The following is a 6,009-nucleotide window of genomic DNA, read 5'->3' on the forward strand; positions in this document are numbered from 1 at the left end:
GGCTCGATCAATCTACCTTATATTAGTGATCTCTCCCCTCAAATCCATATCTGATGGATTAAACCAAACATATGATTAATACCACCATGTAGATTTGGAGCTATGAGAAAAACTAGTAATATAAGATATTTAATCTGAGCCTAAAACTGTATAGAAACAACACCATTCTCATATGTTATCAACACAATTAAGAATTGGAATGTCCAACCAAATTCATAGGCAAACTAGTGAATAAACTGTCAAGCAGAAAAGAAAATACAAATTCACTTGTCCTGGTTTTTTTATCATTAATGAAACTTCAATGCATTCACAAATAGCATGATGTATAACCAATAGAATCTAATTCAGATAAGGTAAAGAGTACATGACCAACTACAAGAAGAATTTGTCAACAACAACTGAACCTTCATAGGTATATAGTAAAGTTTCAATTGTACTAGATCCTAAGCCCTTTGCTCCCAAAAGATCACCTGAAGAAACTCTAACACAAAATTCAATAGTGCTAGCGCCATCATTACCTCTTAATGCTCCATTAGTGTTACATTTCATCCATCCCAAAGGTGGTAACTCCACTTTATCAACCTATATATAAAACTAGGTCTGAAACTATCAAGTAAAGTAACCATCTAAGGTCAATTATTTGGAATATTGGGTTATTTAAATTTGAAATTAATGAAATTCTTTTAGTGTTGTAAATATCCCAAATAACTCTATTAGTAGAGTAAGAAACACCATGCAGAATGGTATTTGTCCTTTTCCGCAGAAACCATAAGATGACATTCAGAATTGTATTAAAAATTGTCTTCTTTTGCCTAGAGTTACCTTTAACATTCCAAACATGTTTCATTTGAACCCATGGTCCCAAAAGACGAACTGCACCAGCAAAATATATCAATAATGAATCCGCAACCCTTTTAAAATTGAGTGATCCACAGTCTCATCAGCTGAAGCCTCGCAGCAACCATTGTGTATTTGAAGTAGCCACTGTAAAAAAAATTAAACAACTTCAAAGCTAAGAAAGATATATTATAAGTGATGCCTTATAATATTTTCTAATAAGAGTCAGTTTTCTCCTCTCCCTTTCTCATATTATTCCAAGCACTTTTAACTGAAATTTTCCAGAAAAGGAATGTCCACCATGATATATCACTTTAATCTGACTGTCCAATCTGATCGATGGAAGATTTGAGGTGATCCACTACATATTGTGGCAACCACATTTGCATTTTCTCATAATCCAAAAAATATTAATTCATATAACCGTCAATATCTATCAAATTGTGGCAGGTTTTTACTTTTTTTGGTGGTGAGGTTCCCGCCAACTAAGTTGTTCAAAGATATCCCTGTTATTGAGTGTTTTTCCACAATTGAGATCCACCCCTCCAATGTACCAACTTAGTATTTTCTTCTCACTATATTTATTCCACATAATATTGGCCCATAAAGAGTTTGATTCTAAACCTCCAATTGAATTTAGCATATTAATTGTTGAGATAAATCAAATAAAGACCTAAAACAAAAACAACCCTCTTTTTTGGGCAAGAAAATATCATTCCAAGAGGCCTAGCAGACAAGACGTGAATTGAAACACGTTGCAAAACACTATCTATTAGAACTTCATTGCCTCCATAGGATAACATATTTCCATTCCAGGCTTGTAGTTCATATATGACCCTTGTAATAAGATCAAAGTAATTCTCCTTCCTCTTCCTTTTATGTGATATAGGACACCCCAAATACTTTAGTGGAAATCTGCTTGTATTAAAACTTGTACACTCCTGAACCAACAATGTGCAAGCAGCTGCTGCATTTTGATGTTTAAAGAAGGCTCTTTTATGCATTTTAATTTTCTGTCCTGACTGAATTTCATACTTCTTTCAAATTGACATGATCTTTAAAGATGAGTATCAATTAGTACATGAAAAAATCATATTTCTATCTATATAAACAGGATTGTTTACATTGGTACTCCAGTTTAGCATCCCATAATCCTGAAATAGATCATCCTTACATAAAGAGTTTAAGAACCTAGTTTAAATGCTAGCAGATAGAATAAATACAGCACGGGATAGTGGATGACCTAGTTTCACCACTCTGCTACAGTGAAAGAACCCATGTGACTTACCATTAATAACAACTGAATACCAAATGTTGGCAAGAAACATTCAATTTAAATCCACCTCAAATTCATGAAAACCCATCTTCATCAACACTTTCATCATATAGAACCACGATACTCTATCATTAGACTTTGCCATATAGAGCTTAAATACAATATTAGAAGGATTAGCCTCTTTCCTGATTTCTTGACAATCTTTTATGTTACCAAAATATTTTCTATAAACTCTAGATAGAATTTTTTTGATAAAATTATTCAAACAGGTTGATCTAAAGTCTGCAAATGTGTTAACTTTATAATTTTTGCGGCAATAAGACAACTTAGTATGAATAATATACATAGAAACAGGAATACTATCTACACTATCAAACCAGTCATACCCAACTTACTGAGCTCAAAAAACCTCCTCAAAATCTAAATAGTTTTTATACTTCGTCGTGACTCTATGCAATACATTTTTGTTTTCAGCATTGCAAGCTTCTTCAAATATTTTTTCTTTAATTTTAAAGATATCTTCCCTGATTAGTAGTTACTGAAATATATCACCATAAACTTCCTTGCTCCATTTGGTGAAAGATGATTTTGTTGTTTTGATGTTTTCTTTAAAAGGAAACTACACAAACTCTTCCTTTATGTATTGATCATGGTTAGTCCAGAACATAAGAAACCTGAATGGTTGCCTTTTTGAATTCATCCCCTCTTCTATGGTCAATAACATAGGGGAATTATTTGATCGTGTTCTGTAAGGATGTTCGATTTCCATAAAATTAAATCAGTGTGCATATCCTGATAAGAGAGAATCCAACTTTTCTAAAGCACCGGGTGAAAGGGCTGCCTCTGAATGGAATCTCTGATAAATCACAACTCTAAGTACATGTCTTATAGTCTTCATAAACAATATCTTGACCAATAGTACATTAAAGTGTCACGACCCAAAAATGGACGTGATGGCACTCGTCTTATCCCACCAAGACAAGTAAGCCTAAAACTCAACTATTACAATAAAAATGCGGAAAATTTACTACCAACTTACATTATACCCCAAAACCTGGTTGTCACGTGTACAAGCCTCTAAAGTATTACCATCGGATCAAAAGAAAATATAAGTCTCATATGATATTGTTTCTAGAGTAGAACAAAATCATAAACAAGGGTAAGGAGGGATGCTGAGATGACCAACAACTACCTCACAAAATCTCCAGGAAGCCTCGGAAAAGAAGAGAATATATCATAAAAGTCCGGGCTAGTAACCTACAAAAATTTGTAGAAGCAAGGGGTGAGTACCAAACCACACGGTACTCAGCAAGTAAACCTCTAGACACAAGCTAAGGGAATGAAATACGGGTACTCCTACCACCCCCAACCGAACCTCCGCAACTACAACGTGCATAAACATCAGCCCAACCTAACAACTCACAGTTTACATAGAACGTAACTCAACAAAAATATTTAGACAAATTACATATCCTCCACAACAACACATTAACAAATTACATATCCTCCACAACAACACTTTAACAAATTATATATCGTCAACATCAACACTTAAACAAATTAGATATCCTCAATAGCAACACTTCCACAAATTAACATATCCTCAATAACACACTTTAACAAATACATATCCTCAACAACAACACTTCAACAAATTATATATCCTCAATAACAAGCTCAGTATTCAACAATCACAAGTTCCGCAAAAAGGCAATCACTAGATCAGCAAAACACAATATCAAGTTCACTAATGATAAGTATGTGCAATGTAATGGAATGCAATGTTAAGTATAATGATGCATGTCTGGCCTAGTGATACACACCCGCTGTTTCTCAGTCCGGGACCCATGGGGGACATATCTGTCCATGCATCTGTCACGGCGCACGACATGACCCTCGATAACAGTAACCATCGCGGCGCGTGATACGTCCCTCGAAATATAGTATCCATCGCGGCGCGTGATACGTCCCTCGAAATATAGTAACCATCGTGGCGCGCGATACGTCCCTCAAAATGGTATATCCTCTTTAAGTTATCATTCTTTCTCAATGCACATAACACTTCCACAACCATGCCTCAGAATAATGCAATGACATGTTCACACAAATAATGAGAAGATGACCATTTTCATAACATTGCACAGTTCACAACCACACAAACATGAAATCACATCAACAATGATTTAACAAGCCATCAAACTTTTCTCAACACATCACACATAAATAATTAATCACATCGCCTTTTGTTATCCCTTTTATTTCATCATTAGAATTAATCAATGTGGACAAGTCAACCCATCACCAATCCCGTTACTCCCAAACATATATCACAAGGAAATACACGCATTCCATACACTTAACAAGAGTTTAGAAATCCACTTGCCTCAAATAGTCGAACAATGACTCCAAAACTTGAGCCTTCCTCTTTTTGTTGACTTCCAAACCAATAAAATCTATTTAAATAAATAACCACGATTTGATTTCGAAACTAACAACATTAATATTGCTATATCTCTAGCTTAGAGCCAAAACTCATACAAATTTATAATAAAATTTCTAAATCTTTATTCCAACCAATTGATCAAATCTCATATTTTCTGAATTTCAAGTTTAGGGTTAAATCTTAATTCTCCGAATAACATAATTATAATGATTTTTATATATCATAATGCACCCACTATTTAACACATATCTCAATATATCAATACTTGAATCCTAATATGATAATCAAATGAAATTAATTAAAGCCGAAACTAACTGCCCAACACATCAATGGCGGACTACAAAACTATCTGCTGAAACCACTTATTTTCAATGTTCCAATTCATATTTATCTTCCACTATTAATAATCCTAATCTTGGAGTAATCATTGTCCAATGATTAGGACTAATCATTGTCCAATGATTGAACCATAATACTTATACATATTTATAATCTCAAGTTCACAAGTTCACATATTAGGATAAATCATACACGTTTTAACCTAAAAATTTATTCCTAGTTACACAAAAATTTAATAGAAAGGATAAGAATAATTACATTGACGCCTTGAGATGAAAATATTGATTTTTCTCCTCCTTTTCCCTTTTCTTTTCTCCCTTTCTTTTCTTTTCTTCTCTGTGTTTTTTTTTCCAGATCGTCGTTTTTTTTTCTTTCTCATGCCCCTTGCGGCTTTTCACATATTAGGGCACTTTGCCCCTTTTTTTTATTATTATTATTTTAATCATTTATATTATTTGATTTTTTTATTTTTTTTCCTTTTTCATTATGCTTAGCAATAAAATAATTCTTTATTAAATCTAAAAATTATGTCACTCATTCTTATAAGTCATATAAATTATTTACAAAATCTACTAAAAAGGTTAATATAAAAATAATAGTTGGAATTTCTAAAACGACTAAGAGGGTCGTTACATTATCCACCACTAAAAATCATGTTCGTCCTCGAACATAAAATAGGAGAATGAAGAATTATTGACGTTATCAAAAATCTTGCATGATCTTCTAGAGTCGTTGTTCATCTCTCCATGAAATCTTATCTTTAACACCATTCTATCAAGACCAACTACCAAGAATTGAACTACAGAGAATTTGACAGATCTACATATCAGTAGTGATTGTCAAGCTACATATTAACCCATGAACCGAATCTAAACTGAAACCCTTTGGACCATAACACAATAATCATGACAAATCTGTTCTCACATAGCAAAGATAACGTTCTATTGATATACTAACTACAACCAAAAGTGAACCTGAACCAATCATCACATACTCTTAGTGCACAAACCATCACACATCTTATAACGACTCCCTTTTCAGAACACAATCTTTTTACAAGTTAAGTTATAAAAATCTGATATTTAGACTTCGAGTATCCATCAAGGGAGAATCA

At 33.3% G+C, this 6,009-nt stretch overlaps 1 long non-coding RNA gene across 1 annotated transcript; it reads right to left on the reverse strand.

Moving 5' to 3' along the window:
• Positions 1-3,136: 3,136 nt before the first annotated feature.
• LOC138340820 (uncharacterized) lies at positions 3,137-5,313 on the reverse strand. The gene is made up of 3 exons (XR_011213668.1): positions 5,154-5,313; positions 4,497-4,566; positions 3,137-3,370 (listed from the first exon to the last, which is right to left on the reverse strand). It is a non-coding gene; the product is annotated as an uncharacterized lncRNA (long non-coding RNA).
• Between the last annotated feature and the right edge of the window lie 696 nt (positions 5,314-6,009).

The sequence above is a fragment of the Solanum lycopersicum genome, chromosome 1 (assembly GCF_036512215.1).
Source record: "Solanum lycopersicum chromosome 1, SLM_r2.1".
NCBI lineage: Eukaryota > Viridiplantae > Streptophyta > Magnoliopsida > Solanales > Solanaceae > Solanum > Solanum lycopersicum.